Source organism: Mustela erminea, chromosome 3 (genome assembly GCF_009829155.1).
Source record: "Mustela erminea isolate mMusErm1 chromosome 3, mMusErm1.Pri, whole genome shotgun sequence".
Classification (NCBI taxonomy): Eukaryota; Metazoa; Chordata; class Mammalia; order Carnivora; family Mustelidae; genus Mustela; species Mustela erminea.
In genome coordinates this window covers 38,005,679-38,026,131 of record NC_045616.1, presented here as the reverse complement: position 1 = coordinate 38,026,131, position 20,453 = coordinate 38,005,679, and positions in this window count along the sequence as shown.

Sequence of the window (20,453 nt, the reverse complement as noted above, 5' to 3'; positions counted from 1 at the left end):
CTTAGTTGGTAGAGTATACGACTCTTGATTTCAGGTTCCTGAGTTTAATCCCCACATAGAGCTTACCTGAAAAAGAAAGAAAGAAATATGACTCAGTATAAAGTACACACTTTTTCCCTGAGGAAAAAAAATAAATGGACATGTAAAAATATTTTTGAGAGGAAAGGAATGTAGTGCATTATTCATTTTTCCAACAAGGTAGATTTCTGAGACTATAGAATGTTGGGACTTGTGTTGTACTTTTCTAGACATGTGTGAGAAAATGAAGGATGGTAAGCCTAATTTAGAAACTTGAGGATTTGGAGGGCATCTTTTTGTAGATGAGATAATTGTTATAAAATATCATTTTAAAAATATAATATATTGTACTTTCTTCTAAATTATTATTTTATGGCCCTCTGGGGTATTTAACCTTGTAAATCTCATTCATTTCAACATTTGCCATTGACCTACTTCTCCAGAAGCCTCTATTTTAATGTATTTATGATCATATTTATATTTTATATGCTGCTAATTGGTCTTGTAGTACCTTGAGCAGGAACCTCATTTATCTTTGTCCCAGGACTTTAATGCAATTTTAGGTAGCCTATAAGAACTCTGTGAAGACACTTCAGGGACAAGAAAAGTTTTCTTACAGTAGGCAGGAACACATTAAATCTTTGTAACTTATTCCATTTAAAAACTATGTAAAAAATTACAGCAGTCCTAGGTGCTGTATTTCCTGACACACTAAAATGCCCTACATCAAAACAAATGAACCAAACAGCAACAGCAACACACACACACAAATAAGCAGAATAGTATTAGCACTGGGTCTTCATTCATTTAATGTATATTTGTTGGAGACTTAATATATGTCAAGCTCTGGGTCATATAAATGTAGATTTATATGACATGCTGTGGTATTTTAAATGATACCATTTTTTAGATTGCATAATGAATCAATTACTTTGTGTTAAACAACTTAATATGAAATAGAAACACACAAAATTATAATAGAATATTCATTTATGAAATCTTTTCCAAAACATTATGTGATAATGCCTTTAAAAAGAAGAAAGGAGATGAGTGGATAAAGAAAATGGAGTATGTTTGTGTACATACAAGCACACACACACACACACACACACACACACACACTGGAATATTACTCAGCCACAAAAGAAAGGAAATTTTGCCATTTACAATAATGTGGATGGAGCTAACGCATATTATGCTGAACAAGTTAGTCAGGAAAGACAAATACTATATGATTTCATTCATATGCAGAATTTAAGAAACAAAACAAAGGTTAAAAAAAAACAGAGAAGTCAAGAAATAGACACTTAACTATAGAGAGCAAACTGATGGTCACAGAGAGGAGGTGGGTGGGGGAAATGGGTTGAATAGGTGATAGGGTTTGCATTATTTGTGAATGAACTATTTATATAATCTTTGCCTCCCTTCCTTTTCTAATTCCCTGATAACAACAACAAAAAAAAAAAACATAAGAATCTCTTGACAAGTATTGTATCTCATTGTTAAATATTTTAGGACCTAGGAACTAGCTGTCTTTGATATATATCTGGAAACCAAAAATTGTTGAAAATGCCCCCCAGTTTTTGTCAGCACTCTTGATTTTCTTTATACAAGTATGATCATATTTTCTTTATTATATTAGAATTCACATTGTTAGAAGTTTTTGATATAAACATATCATATACAGAGATCATTTTCCCTGTAATTTCCCATAATTTGTAGAATCCAAAATAAAATTTGGCAGTTTATCTAGCTTTACCTCCTATTGTAATTAAATTCATAGTCTGTTTTATTTCCACAATTCAATTTTAGCTATACGAAGTTTCTGATTTTGAATCTAAAATTAAAATTGAATTTAAAATTTTTAAAAATGTCTGCATGAAAGACACAGCTGAAACATTTTGAGAGACTACATACATGGAGGGAGGAATCAATATATTTAGCAATTAATTGCCTCAAATTTTATTCTACATAAAAAACAATCTTTAGCACATATAACAAATAAAACTTTTGTTTTAAAGAAATCTGGATTTAAATCCTAGATCTCATAAAATAACTGTACCTCAACAGAGTGATTTAATAAATAGATAAATGATATGCAGCCAAGAAAAAAAAAAAGCTACCCTTTAATTTCAACAAGATTTTTTGATGATTGATTGATTTTTGGGGGGGAATATAAATTATGTTAAGGGATCTGAAGAAGATAGTTGAGTGCCAGAGGCAGTTATCCTTAAGATATTTTATATTAGCATATAAGCTATTAGAATTATTTGATTTGATTAAATACTAAAAACCTGTCCCCAATTGCCTGGTTATTAATAACACATCATTATAGCATAGAAAGATAATATTGCAACATGTGACATTGTTTTTAATGGCTTAAAAACCCTGTTTTCTGAATTTCCTGTACATTTAGAAGAATACGTGGTAAAAGAAAGATAATCTAACCCCTGATTTCTGGGACAGAATTTTGGGTCTGATAGTATTGTTTGGAAATCAGCTAAAATTGAATCTGTCCTTGACTGCTTCCATTAGGAATTTAAGACTGAAATGACAGCTTATATATTTAGTTGGAATAGATTAACTCCCTTTCAACTGATGAGAGATTTAATTTAAAAGTGGAGGTTTGGGGGTGCCTGGGTGGCTCGGTTAAAGAGCTGCCTTTGGCTAAGGGCAAGATCACAAGGTCCTGGAATCAGGACCCGCATAGGGCTCCCTGCTCAGTGGAGAACTTGCTTCTCCTTCTCCCTCTGCTGCCCCCTGACTTGTGCGTTCTCTCTCTCTCTCTCTCTCTCTCTTTGTGTCAAATAAATAAATAAAATCTTTTTAAAAAGCTTTTATTTTTTTTTTTCTGTAAAATGCAGCAGAATCTTCTTTTACTAAACTTCTTTTCTATTTTATAAGAGATAGACTTTTGTTCTAAGAAGTATATCCTAGTATCCAATTCTTGATAAGATATTTTCACTGTTTCATTTACTAGCCTACATAATCATCTGCTTTAATGAAACATGGTGTTTTTTAATTACAGTGACTAAATTTTGAATAAAACTTAAAATGTGAGAAGTAAAAAATATTTATATAGAATACTCTGTTTTAAAGTTTCCACATCTTGGGACGCCTGGGTCAGCTGGTTAAGCCTTGGACTCTTGATTTCAGTCCAGGTAATGATCTCGGGGTCCTGGCATGGGGCCCTGGCATGGGGCCCCCATCCGGCTCTGTGCTTAGAGCCCAGTTCGCAGGTCCCTCTCCCTCTACTCCTCGTCCCTCTCCCACCCCCTCCACACACTCTAAAATAAGTCTTGGGTGGGGGGAAGTTTCTGCATCTTCTAAAATGATTTTAAGAAATATCTTACTTTTGGGGGCGGTTGGGTGGGTCAGGCATTAAGCCGTCTGCCTTCGGCTCAGGTCACGATCCCAGGCTTCTGAGATGGAGCCCTGCATCAGGCTCCCTGCTCCGCGGGAAGCCTGCTTCTCCCTCTCCCACTCCCCCAGCTCGTGTTCTCTCTCTTGCTGTCTCTCTCTCTGTCAAATAAATAAATGAATCTTAAAAAAAAAAAAAAAAAACCACACAACTTTTTTTTTGAAGTGATAATGTGCCTATGGTATATCTAACCTGTACAATGTTAACCATTTTTTAAAAAATTTCCTATGGACATTATATAATCATTCTTGAAAATGCTGAAGTTGTGATTTGCTTGTGAAATCCTTCTTTGATGAGGGTGGGATGGTTAGGCCAGTAATACTGAATGAGCACATTCTATGAAAACTAGAGGGTTAATGGCACGGAAGCACATGTCCAAAGCAAAGTTTATTTTCTCATTTTCACTCTGTTGTTTTCTGACTTAGAAAAAAGTACTTGAGTTTCGCAGGACAGAAGGAGGCCATTAATGAAGAAGGAGAGAGGCCTCAGTCTGTGAAATGAACCAGGTTTGGTACCGTCTGAACCAGGTTTGGTACCGTCTTCTGATTGCCTACTCTTTTATTCCTTGATGAAGAACTGCTACTTCCCACAGTGACCTAGGTTTAAAAAATTTCTATTACTCTTTTAAAATTCTTTTTACCTTTCTTTATGATGAGAATACTTTAATTCTACTCCTTTAGCAAATTTCAGTTATAGAATATAGTAGTATCAACTGTAGTCACCCTAATACACATTAGATGTTCAGAATTTATTGATCTTAGAACTGAGTTCTAAGTTTAAAAATTTAAATTTCTAAAGTTTAAGGTTTTTTTGTTTTGTTTTGTTTTTAAGATTCTATGTATAGTTGACACTTGAACAGCTCAGAGGTTAGGGGCACCAACCCCTTGCACAGTCATGTATTACTTTTGACCTCCCCAAAACCTAATGACTGATAGCCTACTGTTGACCAGAAGCCTTTCCAAAAAAATGGACAGATGATTAATGCATGTTTTTTATGTTCTGTATAGTATGTTGTATTCTTAGAATACACTAGAGAAAATAAAATGTTATTAGGAAAATCATAAGGGAGAAAAAATATGCTTATAGTACTATACTACAAAATACCTGCATTTAAGTGAATCTGAGCAGATAAACCCATGTTATTTAAGGGTCACATGTACTGTATTTAATCCTTTACTGGTTTGCAAGCAGGTTCTCATTTTCCATAGGTTACCTTTAATTTTGTCGTTGCTTCCAATGTGGAAGCATTTGAGGTTGATGTGCTTTACCTGTTTATTTTTGTTTTTGTTGACTTTGCTTTGAGTCACATCGAAAAAAATCATTGCCAAGACCATAGTCACAGAGCTTACCCTCTATTTTCTTGGAGGTGTGGTTTCAAGTCTTATATTCATGGCTTAGTTAATCTATGGTCAGTTGATTTTCATATACACTACAAGATAATACTCTGGTTTCATTCTTTGCATGTGGATATGGTTTTTGCCAGCTTGGCTGAAGAGGCTGTTCTTTCCCCACTGTATATTCTTGACTTCTTTGTCAAAAAATAATTGACCATATAAGCATAGGTATATTGGGGGGCTCTCTATTCTGTTCCATTGATCTATATATTGTTTTATAGCAATACCATATTGTTTTAATGACTCTTGCTTTATTTTTCCCCCCACTACTTCATTTTTTTAAACATTTAAGAAGACCCTTTTACCAAAATAAAATAAAATAAAATACACTTTTACTTTCCATAAATAGGTTCTTGCTTTGTAATACTGTTTGAAATCGGAAGTCTGATCCCTTCAGCTGTGTTCTTCTTTGCCAAGACTGCTTTTGGTTTTCATGGTCTTGTGGTGTTCTATATTTTCTATTTCTGTAAAAAATGACATTGGACTTGTAATAGAGATTGTATTGAGAATGTGAATTGCTTGGGGTAGAATGGATATTTTGACAATATTTTTAATTGCAGGACACGGGTTATATTTACATTTTATGTATCATCTTCAATTTCTTACATCTGTGTTTTTTTTTGTTTTTTTTTTTTTTTTGGGTTTCTAAAAATTTTTATTTTATTTTTTCAGTGTTTTTTTTTTTTTTAATTTCCAGCATAACAGTATTCATTATTTTTGCACCACACCCCGTGCTCCATGCAATCCGTGCCCTCTATCTGTGTTTTATAATTGTCAGTGTACAGATCGTTCATCTTGGTTAAATTTATTCTAAATATTTTTTGTTTTTTTAATTTCAAAGCCATCATAAATGGAATTTTTTTCACAACTTTTTTTGATAGTTTATTGTTACTGTATAGAAATAAGTGATATTTGTAGGGTTTTTTTTTTTTTAACCTTGCAACTTGACTGAATTCATTTATTCTAACTGGTTTTAGGTGGAATCTTTAGGATTCCACATTAGAGATGATGTCATCTTCGAGCAGATAATTTTAATTCTTCCTTTCTGAGTTGGGTGCCTTTCATTTCTTGATGACTTGCTCTGGCTAGGATTTCCAGTACTACACTGCTTCAAAGTTGTAAGAGTGGGCAGCCTTGTCTTGTTGTTGATCTTAACAGAAAAGCTTAGAGCTTTCTGCTGTTGAGTATGGTGTTAACTGTGGGCTTCTCATATATGGACTTTAAAATGTTCTACATACCTTCTTTAGTCATTTTGTTAAGAAGGTTGTTTTTTTAATCTCAAAATTGTTTTATCAGGTGTTTTTTGTGCATCTACGCAGATGATTATGTAATTGTTATCTTCTATTTTGTAAGTGATGTGTCACATTTATTGATTTGCAAATGTTGAACCATCCTTGCATCTCTGGAATAAATCCCACTTAAGCATGGTATATGGTCCTTTTGATGTACTGTTGAAATTGGATTGTTAACATTTCGTTAAGGATTTTCATCTTGTTATACACCTGGGATATTGGCCTGTAGCTTTCATTTCCTGTAGTAGTATCCTTATCTGGGTTTCGTATCAGGATAATGAGGCCTCATAAAATTAATGCGGAAGTTCCTTTTCATTTTGCTTTTTGGAAGGATAAGTATTCATTCATTGAATATCTAATAGAATTCACTAATGAAATCATGTAGTCATGGCCTTGCCTTGTTAGCTGGCTTTTGTTTATGGATTCAGTCTCTTCATTTACTGGTCTGTTTAAATTTTTTTTCTTTAGTCACCATTCAGTCTTGGTCCTAGATTTCTAGGAATTTATCTAGTTCCCCTAAGTTATCCAATTTTGAGACTTGTAATTGTTCATAGTATTCTCTTAGGAACCTTTGCATTTCTGTGGTTATAGTTACATCTCATCTTTCATTTATTATTTATTTGGTCTCTCTTTTTTTTCTTGGTAAATCTAGCTAAGATTTGTCTATTAATTATATGTTCAGAAGACCAGCTTAGTTTTTTTTTTTTTTTTTTTTTTTTAAAGATTTTATTTATTTATTTGACAGAGAGAGATCACAAGTAGTCAGAGAGGCAGGCAGAGAGAGAGAGGGAAGCAGGCTCCCTGCTGAGCAGAGAGCCCGATGCGGGACTCGATCCCAGGACCCTGAGATCATGACCTGAGCCTAAGGCAGCGGCTTAACCCACTGAGCCACCCAGGCGCCCGAGACCAGCTTAGTTTTGTTAATGTTTTCCATTGTCTCTTTTGTCACTGTCTGATGTATTTCCAGTCCGATCTTTAATATTTTCTTTATTCCTTTACTATTTTGAGCTTAGATTGTTCTTTTTCTAGTTTTTTGAGATACGTTTAGGATGTTTGAGAGTTTTTTTTTTCCCTAGCTCTTAAGACTACTTTTCCTGCATTGCCTATGTTTTGTATCTTTCCATTTTAGTTTATCTCAAGATATTTTTCTATTTCTTTTTTTAACCTGTTGTTCAAAAATGTTTTTTAAGTCCGTTGTTTCCTTGTAAATTTTCTAAGTGATCTATCCATTATTGAAATTGAGTTATTGAAGCCCCTTATTATTGCTAGTTATTTCATCGTTCAGATCTGTTAGTATTGGCTTTATATACTTAGGTGTTCTGATGTTGGATGCATAAATACCTACTATTTATATATTTCCCTTGCTGAATTGGCAATGTTAGCATTATATATAATGTTAGCATTATATAATGACCTTCTTGGTCTCTTGTTAAAGTCTTTGGCCTAGTCTGTTTTTTCAGATCTACCTACCCATGCTTTCTTTCGGTTTCCATTTGTATGGAATATGTTTTCTCATACCTTCACTTTAAATCTGTGTGTATCCTTTTTCCATTTAGCCACTCTTTGTCTTTTATTGGAGAACTTAGTCCTTTCACATTTGAAGAAATTAATGATAGGGATTTACTTTTCCCATTTATTGTTTTCTGGACGTTTTGTGTTTCCTTTCTTTCTCTTTTGTGCTATTCTTTTGTGATTTGATTATTTATTTCAGTGGTATGCTTTAATTCCTTTTGAATATAAATTTTTGGCTTTGTGATGACTATAAGGCTACATAAAACATCTCATTAAAATAGTATATTTTAAGCTGATAACTTTGAATACTTACAAAAATTATCCGATTCTCTGTTTTCCTCTCATATTTTCTTTTTGATGTTAACATTTACATTTTTTATATTGTGCCTCCATTAACAAATTGTTGGTTATAGTTATGTTTTATACTTTTGTTCTTTAACCTTTACTACTAGAGTTTTAAGTCCTATATTTACCAACACAACAACTCTAAATTTCTGTACCAATCTATCCATTTACCTACCAGTGAATTTTATACATCCATATGTTTTCATATTACTAATTAATGTCCTTTTATTTCCACTTGATGCACCCCCTTTAACATTACTTGTCAGGTTAGCCTATTGGTGATTAATTCTTTCAACTTTTGTTTGCCTGGAAAATAATTTCTCCTTTGATTCTCAAGGCAGCTGTGTTGGGCAGTGTTTTAGATTGGCAGCATTTTCTTTGAAAATTTTGAAAATTTCTTCTTTGAAAACATTGCCTTCTGTCCTGCACAGTGGGTATTTTTGCCTGTTCTCCTGTTGGGATAGCTCAGGTGGGATAGCCATGGTGAATGGTCATGCATTCATTTAGAACTAGTATTTCACTTGCCACCGTGCTGTGGATTTTTGACAAGCCTTTTTGGTTCTTAGTCTGATGTTTTGAAGGTCCATCTCTGGTGGGAACCTTAAAAGTTGGGGTATTAGAGGTATTGTTTAAACCCTTAACTCTTCAGGGAGAAGCAAGGAGGTGGCTTTCCTTCCTAACTAATGGTGTTGTGCAGGGACAGGGTTTATGATGAGAGTGTGTCTCAGCCTTTACTACCCACTATAATGTAGATATTTTCTTAATTGTTCAGTGTACAGGAGGATGCAGTCAGCTAGTCTGTGACTCTCCCTCAGAAGGGAATGCTTCCTGTGTGCCTGTACATTGAGTATATCTATGGGAGAAGGGAGGGTGAGGAGTCCATTTATCCATTGTGGTCTCTCCATTAAAATTCTTCCTTGCTAGACATCTCTTGGTTGTCATGATGAAATATTTATAAAGATACTTAAATACTTTAAGTCTATACGTATACTTAAATACTGATTTAGTGACCACAAACTTAAGGAATATAGTGTATGCAGCAAACTCTGCTGGGCATTGGTGATAGGGAAATAATAAAACAAAGTCCTTGGCCTCATGTAATTATTGGGAGCAATATATACATGAACTTAAAGTGTGTTATAACTAATGCTAGAATAGAACAGTGGCCTTTAAGGATGCACAAAGTTGATGTCCTTGACTGTGATAGAATAGGAGGCGCCACAGAAATATTTATGGAACAGGTAACTTTTGACCTAACTTGAGAAAATTCACTCTGAACTCTGAGTGCAAAACATGGGATAAGAAGAAGGCTAGAACACATAGAGAATAGAAATGCATCAAGAATGCAACATTTCATGTGTACTGGAGAACAATGGAAAATACACAGAAAAGATAGGCAGGAGCCGTATATATTGACTTGTTTGTCATATGGAAGAGTTCCCACATTATCCCACAGGCAGTGGGAGTTAAAAAAAATTTTTTTGAATTTTTAAAAAGATTTTATTTATTTATTTGACAGACAGAGATCACAAATAGGCAGAGAAGCAGACAGAGAGAGGGAAGGAAACAGACTCCCTGCTGAGCAGAGAGCCTGGGATCATGACGGAGCCAAAGGCAGAGACTTTAACCCACTGAGCCACCCAGGCACCCCGAAGTTAAAAAATATTTTAACATGGGGGCAATGCAACCCTTTTCTAGCCCTAGTTTGGTAAAAGCAGTAGGCTTTCCTGATGGCCAGATCAGGTCTTAAGCCCTGTCAATAGAGTAAATTCACCTTTCTCCCTCTCCTTTCTTCTAAGAATCAGTCCATTAGCCATAACAGGAGATACAGGAGGTAAATCCAGCTTAATTTCTCTCAGTGATTAACACTGAGTGAGGATAGGGTGAGTGGCAGAAGAAAACCTGTACAACTACAGATCTTCCCAAACATGCATGCTTTAATGTGTATTTCTGTAAGAAAAGAAAAGGAAAACAAAACAAAACCTTTGTTAATTAACTCTTGACTCTAACCATGTTTCCTCAATGTTTCTTACTCATAAAATAATCCTTAAAACAGATTTCAGACATAGTAGACAAAGTTATCCATATAAAACAGATAATACCAGACTCCTCATGATTCTGACTGTGATTTACACAGAAAGGGAAAGAACAAAGATAGGTAGATCCAGGTATCAGCTTGAAAGCAATATAGAGAGGAATTTTTTAAAATGGTAAGGGGATTTGTAGAGAAAGGAGATGTCAAATTCTCAGGTATAAAGACTAGATAAAGAATTTCCATAAAATTTGCTGTTGAAATGTTAATATTTTCTGAATAAAACATTAATTTATTCTATGGAAAATTTAGAAAGTATAATATGGCAACATAATCATTTAAAATCTTATCTATAGAAAGTCTGAATATTTCCTGCTTCTTTTAAACCTTTTTCTCATGCTCTCGTTAGAACTTGTTTTGTATATTCAAGATTTTTATTTTAGAACCTGTACATTTATGAGGGCAGGTCTGTTTTTTTGTTTTTTTGTTTTTTTCAGTTGTTGATTATTAATGGAATGTCTAGAGCCATAGCAATGACCCTTGGCCAAAGTAAGAATGCAACTTTGGGATGTCCACGTAGTGCCTGACTAGGATATTTTCCTATACATCTCAAGCATTGGGTCGGTAGCACCAGACTCTCAGCATTTTTTAAAGTTAACATAAAAATTAATGATAGGCACCTTGTATCTGCTTTGATACAGCACGTTGCTATCTCTCCAGCTCTTTTAAAAACTATACTTAGGGGCACCTGGCTGGCTTATTGGAGGAACATGTGAGTCTTTGTCTTGGGGTTGTGAATTTGAGCCCCACGCTGGGTGGAGAGATTGCTTAGAAATAAAGCCTTCTAAATACATCCATATCTACATACCTACATACCTTATACTTAGAGATCCAAGTAGGCTTCCAACTGGAAAGATTTGGAACTGAAGGGAAAGTAAATCCTTGAGACACGTGAAAATGAGTCAGTGCCTAATCTCTCAATCCACACATGTATGTATGTATTGTAGAGTGACTGAATTGTGCTTCCTAGAATTCATATATTAAAGTCCCAACCCTCCTTATCTTAGACTGGCACTGTATTGGAGATTGGCCTTTAAAAAGAGATCAAGGGGCGCCTGGGTGGCTCAGTGGGTTAAAGCCTCTGCCTTCGGCTCAGGTCATGATCTCAGGGTCCTGGGATCGAGTCCCATATCGGGCTTTCTGCTCAGCGGGGAGCCTGCTTCCCCCTCTCTCTCTGCCTGCCTCTCTGCCTACTTGTGATCTCTGTCTGTCAAATAAATAAAATCTTTTAATAAAAATAAAATAAAAAAAATAAAAAATAAAAAGAGAATCAACATTAAATGAGGTCATACAGGTGGGTTTTACTCCAATCTGACCAGTCTTTATATTGTGGATACTTTCTTAAGCCACACTGAATATTTTAAAGAAAAATAATAATTTTTAAGTGCATAAATATATTGCAATTTTGCTAAGTTGTGTTTAATAACTGTATAAATTTGTATTGCCAAGTAATGGATTTACAGGGATTTTTATCTCATTGTCCTTTTCCTTAAACTCCTTTATTTGTTAATGTGATTTTTTTCCCCTTGATGAAATGAGATTGCAGTGATGGAGTGGGGGAAAAATTGGATGCCCTTTTGGCTCTTCCTGAATTTTATATTTCCCCTAATAAATTTGAGATTTTCAAAAATCCTCTGTATCCACGTTATCACATGACTTTGTGGGCTAACTTTTTTCTCCAATCTGTTACTTTCTAGGGACTATGATTCTAGGAACTATGATTCTTTTCCTCTCATTTTACTCTTCCAATACTAATAGAAGCTTGATGCAATAGGTAAGTACATAGATTAGCTAGATAGATTAACTAGATTAGATAGATAGATAGCTGTTGATACTGCTACAAAAGAAAATAGGATATTTGGTTATGATATATGATAAGAAAACCTTTAATTATTAAGCTTCCTTTTCAGCTTCAATTATTTACCTTTAATTATTAACCTTCCTTTTCAGCTTCAATTATTTCACTTTTTTTTTTCCACAGTAAGCACACATGGAAAAACATATCACTTTTTAAATCAAAATCCTTATATTTTATTTACAAATCATTACATGGAACAAAGCATTAACAAGGAAATCCATTTTAGTTGTCCCAGTTATGTAACTAAACACATTTAGCTATTTCTTCCCCACTTTTAGTTTGTAATTATTTAGGAGTATAGGTTTAGTGAAACTCATTTGTATATACAAATGTACCAGGCATTTCTCCTAAAATGAGAAATTTTTATTTATTTAAAAAAATTTTTTTAAAGATTTTATTTTTTTTACAGAGAGAGAGAGATCACAAGCAGGCAGGCGTGGGGAGGTGGAAGCAGACTCTCTGCTGAGCAGAGAGCCCAATGCAGGGCTTGAACCCAGGACCCAGGGATCATGACCTGAGCTGAAGACAGAGGCTTAACCCTCTGAGCCACCCAGATACCCCCAGAAATTTTTATTTAAATATGTTTTAAACACATCACATCTTCAATGTACTGTCACGATCATTTGACATGGATACTCCAAACATCCAATTCAAAGCCTCCATTTTTTTTTTAAAGATTTTATTTATTTATTTGACAGAGATCACAAGTAGGAAGAGAGGCAGGCTGAGAGAGAGAGGGTGAAGCAGGCTCCCTCCTGAGCAGGGAGCCCGATGCGAGGCTTGATCCCAGGATCATGACCTGAGCCAAAGGCAGAGGCTTTAACCCACAGACACCCCAAAGCCTCCATCTTTTTCAGGTAGAATAATGAATAAGATCAAACTCAAAAATAAATGTTCAATTAATATATTTTTTAAAGATTTAATTTATTTATTTGATCTAGAGACAGTGGGAGAGAACATGGGCATCAGAGGACTGTCAGAAGGAGAGGAACAAGCTGACACCCTGCTGAGCTGGGAGCTGGACATGGGGGCTTGATGCCAGGACTGCCAGTATCATGACCTGAGCTGAAAGCAGATGTTTAATCAACTAAGCCACCCAGGTGCCCTGGTAAATTAATATTTTTAGGTCACAGAAATCTAACTGCAAATCTTTCTTTGGAAATATGAAAGAAGGAAGCCAAACATTTTAAAACACTGAGTTAAAGCAGCCAAATTGAAAATGTCAGAAATGAATGTTTGGCTTCCATGAAATTAGTTCTTTCTTATCTGTTTATTAAAAACAAAAACAAACAAAAATACCACTCATGAATTAGTTCTTAATAGATATTTAAACCATTAACATTTATGGAAAAATTATAAATAATTTTATTTTGGGGATTTAGTCTTGTTTAGAATTACCTAACATTGAAGGAATAAAGTGAAATCAATAATAAAAAAAAATCCATGTGCAAGAATAAATTTTAAAAAAGGTATGGCTTATTTCCAATATTTAGTGGTTTCATATCTTGAGTTTTGGATGACCAGTCAACTTTATGAAGTGTCACTACTTTCTTTCACGCTTTCTGGCCAAATCGCTAAACTATGGCATTTTCTCTTATGCCATGGTATCTCTTTAAGAGATTAGGGATAATTCAGGGTTATTGTAGAAAAAATGATTGAAGACAATGTATTTATTTTCTGTATATATGAAGAATAAATTCTTTAGTAAATGGAAAGACTCTTATGCTTGCAACTAATTTATGTAGATAATTTAAATAGCAAATAAAATAGAAATGGACTAACTTGTAAATTTAAAGTAGGTCTGGATTGTGGTAGTATTATTGTCCATTGTATTTGAGACAATACTTTACAATATGAATATAGGTGAGTTAAAAAGTGTCCTTAACTTGAAGAAATGCCTTTTTTGGTGAAGGTTGAATCAATACATTCTTTATGTGTATCATCTCTGTTTGCCAACGTCTCCCATGGTGTGTTTCTTTCTCTTTCATCCTTAAATATATCCTACTTGTGGAAATCTTGTAATAGAATATAAAACCACTTGGTAAAGAGAAATGAAGTCAAATTTTGCAACAAAAAGTATTATTAAATACCTTTGAAGCCATTTACATTAATGAAATTGCACTGGTCTTTGATTAATCAATCATCTTTTCTGAAACCTTGTCTATCTTCTGGGGATAAAATATTTGCAGCATTACTGAGTTGGAAGATAAAAAGTTGAAATTTTGGCACTTTGCCTACAATCTATAAGGTATCAGTGGTCGTGACCATGACTATTTTCCACATTCAAGGAAAGTTAATGCAAAACAAATGTTTACATTTTTATTCAGGGAAATACTTGGCAGTTGATAAGAAAGTATAAATGAGAAATAAGATATGAAGTTGAAAGCTTCCAAAGATCAGGTCGCTATAGTGAAAATAAAATAAAAAATAGAAAAAAGCAGTTATTTAATTTAGAGAAAAGAATCACCTTCTATTACTGTGTTCCTGATTCTAAACATGTATATTAATTATACCTGCTCATTAAGTTATATCACCCAGTGATTGTCTACTTTTCAAGACAATGGAAAAGGGTAACGTGCATACACATATCTGTGTACTATTCATGTGTGGGTACCAATGATGTTTTGATATATATTTGAGCTGATTGTACTTAAATGAGTTAGATTTTTTTCCACTGCTGAATCGTAAATAAGCCTTCCTAGTATGCAATGATTTTGTCTGTTGGCTATAGTCCTACCACATTTGTAAAAAAATATGTATTAGGGTTTTCCAGAGAAACAGAACCAACAGGATGTGTGCATTTATATGTTGTATGCATGTATTTATTGATACATAGATGTATAAATACATAAAAGAGGTAGAATTGGCTCACATGTTTGTAGGGGCTGACAAGTCCAAAATTTTCAGCCTAGAGATCCTGGAAAACAATGATGATGTACCTTGATCGCAAAGACCGAATTCCTTCTTTTAGGGAAGGTTGGGCTTTCTTTAAGGTCTTCAATGGATTGGATGAGACTCATCCATGTAAAGGAAGATAATCTGCCTTATTCATAATCTACTAAATGTTTACCTCATCCAAAAAATATCTTCACAGTGACATATACTCTGGCATTTGACTTAATATCTGGGTGTGGTGGCCTAACCAAGTTGACACACAAAAGCAACTGCCTCAATGGCTGGCTAATCCCCTAACTTCTGATTTTCAAATTGCAAAGACAGGAAAGAAAACCAGTTTGGTGAAGTAATTATATTTATTCAATACATTTTGTTTAACACTGCCTTGTATAGTTTTGCTAGGATAAAATGTTTGAGATACAGTTTTTATTGTTAAAATATTTGTGGAGAAAAGTGCTGAAACAGTGAAAAACAAAATGGACACACACAGTTTGTTTTTTCTTAATGGGTTTATTACTGACTTTTCAGCATTGACTCATAATCCAGAAAGATGTTAGTCACATTTCACATTTACAGAATATATTTCCCAAGCTAGACTGGAAGATGTTGTATAACTAGATTTAACACACATGGTTTTGCCTATCTGTTCACACTAGAATTTACATTGGACCTACAATGGTGTGACCAATAGTAAATACTTGTAACTTGTCTTAAGACAAAAGTAGAAATTAAAGCTTCAGCAATGTGTGCAGCATCATTCAAGCCTGTGTTCTTGTTTGGAGCATCTATAACGTTACATCATTATTTTTATTTATTTATTTATTTATTTTTAAAGATTTTATTTATTTGACAGACAGAGATCACTAGCAGGCAGAGAGGCAGGCACGGAGGGGGGGCGGTGGGGGAACAGGCTCCCCACTGAGCAGAGAGCCTGATGCGGGGCTCGATCCCAGACCCTGGGATCATGACCTGAGTCGAAGGCAGAGGCTTTAACCCACTGAGCCACCCAGGTGCCCCACATCATTATTTAAATTAGGGGCTGCTACAATTTTTTTCTTATATTTTCAAGTTTTTCATTCATTGTTGTAATATTTCTGTGTACTTAGAGTATATATTTTTTTATTACTTTTTTTCCAAGTGCTTGTCCTTCTATCCCATTTTTTCCAGGTTAAAAAAACAAACTTTTTCCTGATGCTTTTCAAATAAAACCTACTACCTCGATTGATTCTAAAATGCACTTTATACAAATGGAAACAAATGGAGTCGTTAAGCAAAAACATGGGACCCTTCTTTAAGTATACGGTAGATATTTTAAGAGCCTTAAAATACTCAATTACTGCGTTGTTAACTGTGAATTGTGGCCAGAGAAAAAAGAAATACGAACAAACATCTAGTCTGATGAAAGCTATTTCTATTCATTAAAAAATCCTCTGAAATGTTTTTCCCCAAGACCAGTGTACTCCTGACAGTACGGCTAACAAATTGTATATTCCTCACCATTTATTTTCATGAACTTAATTGACCATTTTAGGAAAGAAATGGCCCTTTATGATAACAACAAGATAAAAGCTGGTAATTGACTGAAATGCTTGAGTACAGCTAGCTAAAACCACTTTCGACTAATGGAGACCTGAATGAAAGGCATGAAAGTTTCAGCCAATTGCAGAGAAGGTCAGAAGATTTTTTTAGCTTCTTTTTTTGAAACACATAAGAAAACAAAATGTTTTGATGATGCATCAACTTTAAAAAGGTATGAAAGAAAAGAGATCACATCAAAAATTGCTTTATAGAGCAACTTATTATCATACACCATGCATGATGTATTATGGAAAATTGATATTATTTTAAAAGCCTTTTTTCAGTATTATGCTGTCAGCCCAAGGTTATTTCATGTGAATATAACCAAGAAGATTCATTAATATTTTCTGAAGTTGGTAACAAAAACATTGTAGGAAACAAATGTTTGATAATCTAAATTACGGAACTTTTAAAACAAATGGTCTTATACATTATTAAAGATATTATATTTATTGACCAAGAAGTAAGAGATAAAATGACTAAAGTAAATTTTAGAATTATTTGTATAAATAAATTTCAAAATAACAAAATTATTAAGCATTTCATTACATGGTTTAATTTTTTCATATTCATCTATTTTTAAATGTATTAAAGCTAATAAAGTCCCTCACTAAGGATAAAGATACTTTATAGTTTACATTTACTTATGATTTAACTTCTGTTTAGTCATTTAATGAAGACCTTATCTATTTATTATTTGCATAAATTAATTGCATAAATTGAGTACCCAAATCATTAGTCCTATTAGAAAATCACTCAAGGTACACATTAATTTATATTCATGCTAATTAATTTAAGTAAACATTCTCAATGAATAAGAAATTGTAATTATTTTGCCATCTTTATTTTTTATTTTATAGAAAACTTAAATGAGGATATGTTGCTCTATTAACAAAAAGAGGATTTCTAAAAATGTATGTGCTTATGAAGAAAATCATAGAGAAATGTAGTAATAGAACACACTAATATCACCCCCTTAAAATTATAGATAAGACATGGCTTTGTGTAACTAATCAGATGTCCTTCTCTAGACCCCACGGATGTAATCCATATCCTACAAAATGCAGAAAATAATGAAGAATTTTTTTTTTGGTCATCCTCTATGAATTTGTTTTCTTTCGTACTTTTGCAAGTTAAGACTAAGGAGTGCATGCAGTAAAAATGTGTGTTCCCCTTTATTCTTTCCTAAAACAAGTCTCTTGTCAGGAAACAGATTTTCTGTTTTCTTGAACTTTGCCATTTTCATTTTAATGATAAAATATACTGGATCCCCTCCTAACCCCACTTTGAGACAATTTCACAGTACTTTATACTACTGATCATAGAGTTCTTGGTAGTTTATCCTATTCTGGCTGTTGGAAATAATCCTATTATACAACTTCCATGACCTTTTCCTTTTTGTGTTTCCACAGTAGGTACAGGCTATGCTTCCACTTTCTTCTTGATAGTGACTAATGCACATGTACCCGTAAATCCAGATAATCTGTTCTCTTTTTTGTTGATTCTGTGTTTCAACTATTACCCTAAAGTGAATGATTCTTCTTTTATGCCACCAGGCCTCCTGAGTTCTGTTTCAGCTGTCTACTAGGAAAACCCTCACGTGTATATTTTTATTTTCATATGGGGTCCACAAAAATAGCCTCATTTTTCCCTTTCAAAACAAGTCAGTGATTCTTGTTATTTTGAAATCAGAGTTATCTTCAGTTTTTGAGTTTTAATACTTTTAGTCATTGTAAATAAGTTCTATCAGTCAGATGACACAAAACTCCTTTCATGTACTAGTGTTATTTGACAAGTATTAGTTTCACCTCATATCTGCTATTCTTCCTTCCATGTTTTATCAAGTGAGTAAACTGAGCTTGAAAAAGGTAAAACTCCTTTCAAGGTACTATGTGGAATTCCTAATACATTATTGATGATAAATGTGAAATTGATAGAGACAATATTAAGATGCCTTAAATAGATGGTGGTAAAAACTAGAAAATTGATAAGACTAGGAAAAGAAAGTTATGAGATGATAAAAACATGGACTAGGTGAATGACACTCTAAGGAAGAAGAAATTAAATAGCATTAAGAAGGCTGAATTACTAAAATTATTTAACTGAATTTATCCTAATGCCTCAAAGGAGGTTAAATATCTGCAATTTTCTTCCTTTAATTTTGATTAGAATGACCTGATCTTTTGAAGTATTCAACTTTGTATTTCATTTCTCATTTATATACTCTCCCTGTCAGCTGCCAAAATAATTTTAAAGTTTGAGACATGTAAAATCCCTGTGGCAAATTCCACAGGAAGATAGTTCTTACTGACAATTCACTAGAAGAATTATGTATAGAGTTTGCCCAATTATGTGACTCAGAGTGAGGGAGGAGGAAACTAAAGAAAAAGCTTAGCTGAGTAATCTCAGAAATCTGGTCCTGTGTAAGTTAATGATTAATGCATTCTTTAACTTCTTTTGTAAACTTAAGTGATGCTTTCTTGGACACCACCTTTGTCCTCAGCAGGGCTCGACTCATAGGTTAGAGAAGTATTGCAAATATGCCAATCCCTTCAAATTAATCTTCTATAATCTCCCACAATGAATGCTTTTAGTCGAGGCAATGACTTTCATTGACATTTTTTGTCAACTGTATAAATTGATAGTTTCTTACATCAAGTTCTTTGAGAGTGTAGCTAACTTTAGAACTGCCTGATTTAAGTGTATACTCATTCAAAAGCTTCAGCTGGAAGAATTTTAATACAATCAATTCTATATTTATGTTGAAGTCCTTATCTCTTATTGAGCTTTGCCAGCAAGCGAGTCCTGAAACCAAGGGATTCTTGGAAGTTTCTAAGTTTATATTGACCATTCTGGCAATGTTAGGATGATTACTGTAGTTTGCTAGGGCTGGCATTACAAAAGAGCACAGATTGGGTGGCTTAAACAACAAAAATTTATTTACAGTTCTGATGGCTAGAAAGCCAAGATCAAGGTGTTGGCAGAGTTAGTTTCCTATGAGGTTTCCCTCCTTGGCTTGCAGATGGCTGTCTCCTTGTAGTGTCCTCACGTGGACTTTCCTATGTGTGCATTCCTGCTGTCTTGTCTCTTTATGTGTCAAAATTTCCTCTTCTTAGGACACCAGTCAGATTGGATTAGAGCCTACCTTAATAGCCTCACTTTTAAACTAAATCACTTTTTTAAAGGCCCTCTCTCCCAGACAGTTTATTCTGAGGTACTAGGGGTTAGGGCTTTAACTAAACTTTGAGGAATACAATTGAGCCCATAACACTCCACACTCAGGACCCCTAAAATTCATGTCCATGTCACATGCAAATGACTTTCATCCCCATCCCAACAAGACAATTGTCTTAACCCATTCCACCATCAATTCTAAATCCCAATCTCATCTAGATTAAAATGTAGTTGAGACTTAAGGTATGATTCATCCTTCCTTATCATTCCTCTCCAACTGTGTACCTGGGAAACCAGACAAGTTATTTGCTTCCAAATATACCAGCAGCACTGGCATGAGATAGACGGTTCCATTCCAAAGGGAAGAAATTGGAAAGATAAAAAGGGTCACAGGAACCAAGCAAATCCAAAACCTAGTCCGGTGAATTCCATAGATTTGAAGGATGGAGAATGATCTTTTCTTTTGGTCTCAGTTCTCTGTCCTCTGAGCAACCACAGTGGTACCTCCACTTCGAAACCCAGTGGGGCCATAGTAGGAAGTGGGGAGTAGAAAGGAGGTGGAACTAAAGAGGAGAAAAGTCCAACAGTCTTCCTTCATTTTGTCTCATCTCTGCCTCCTTTAGTCTAAACTTGCAGGATTTCTACTGATGCTGGTACAACTCTGACTCTATTTTTGGTTTCTGATAAGAAGACTGATTAAATCACGAGTCCTATACATAATCTTTTTATCAACTGGTTATACAAGCACAAGCTTGGTGTCCTCTTCAGAACTTTCTTATTTTTTGCGATATGCATCAGTTGAGAGTTTTTCAAATCTTGAAGTTGGGTTCCATTTTGCTTAACAATTTCTTGGGTTCATAACTCTCCTCTCACA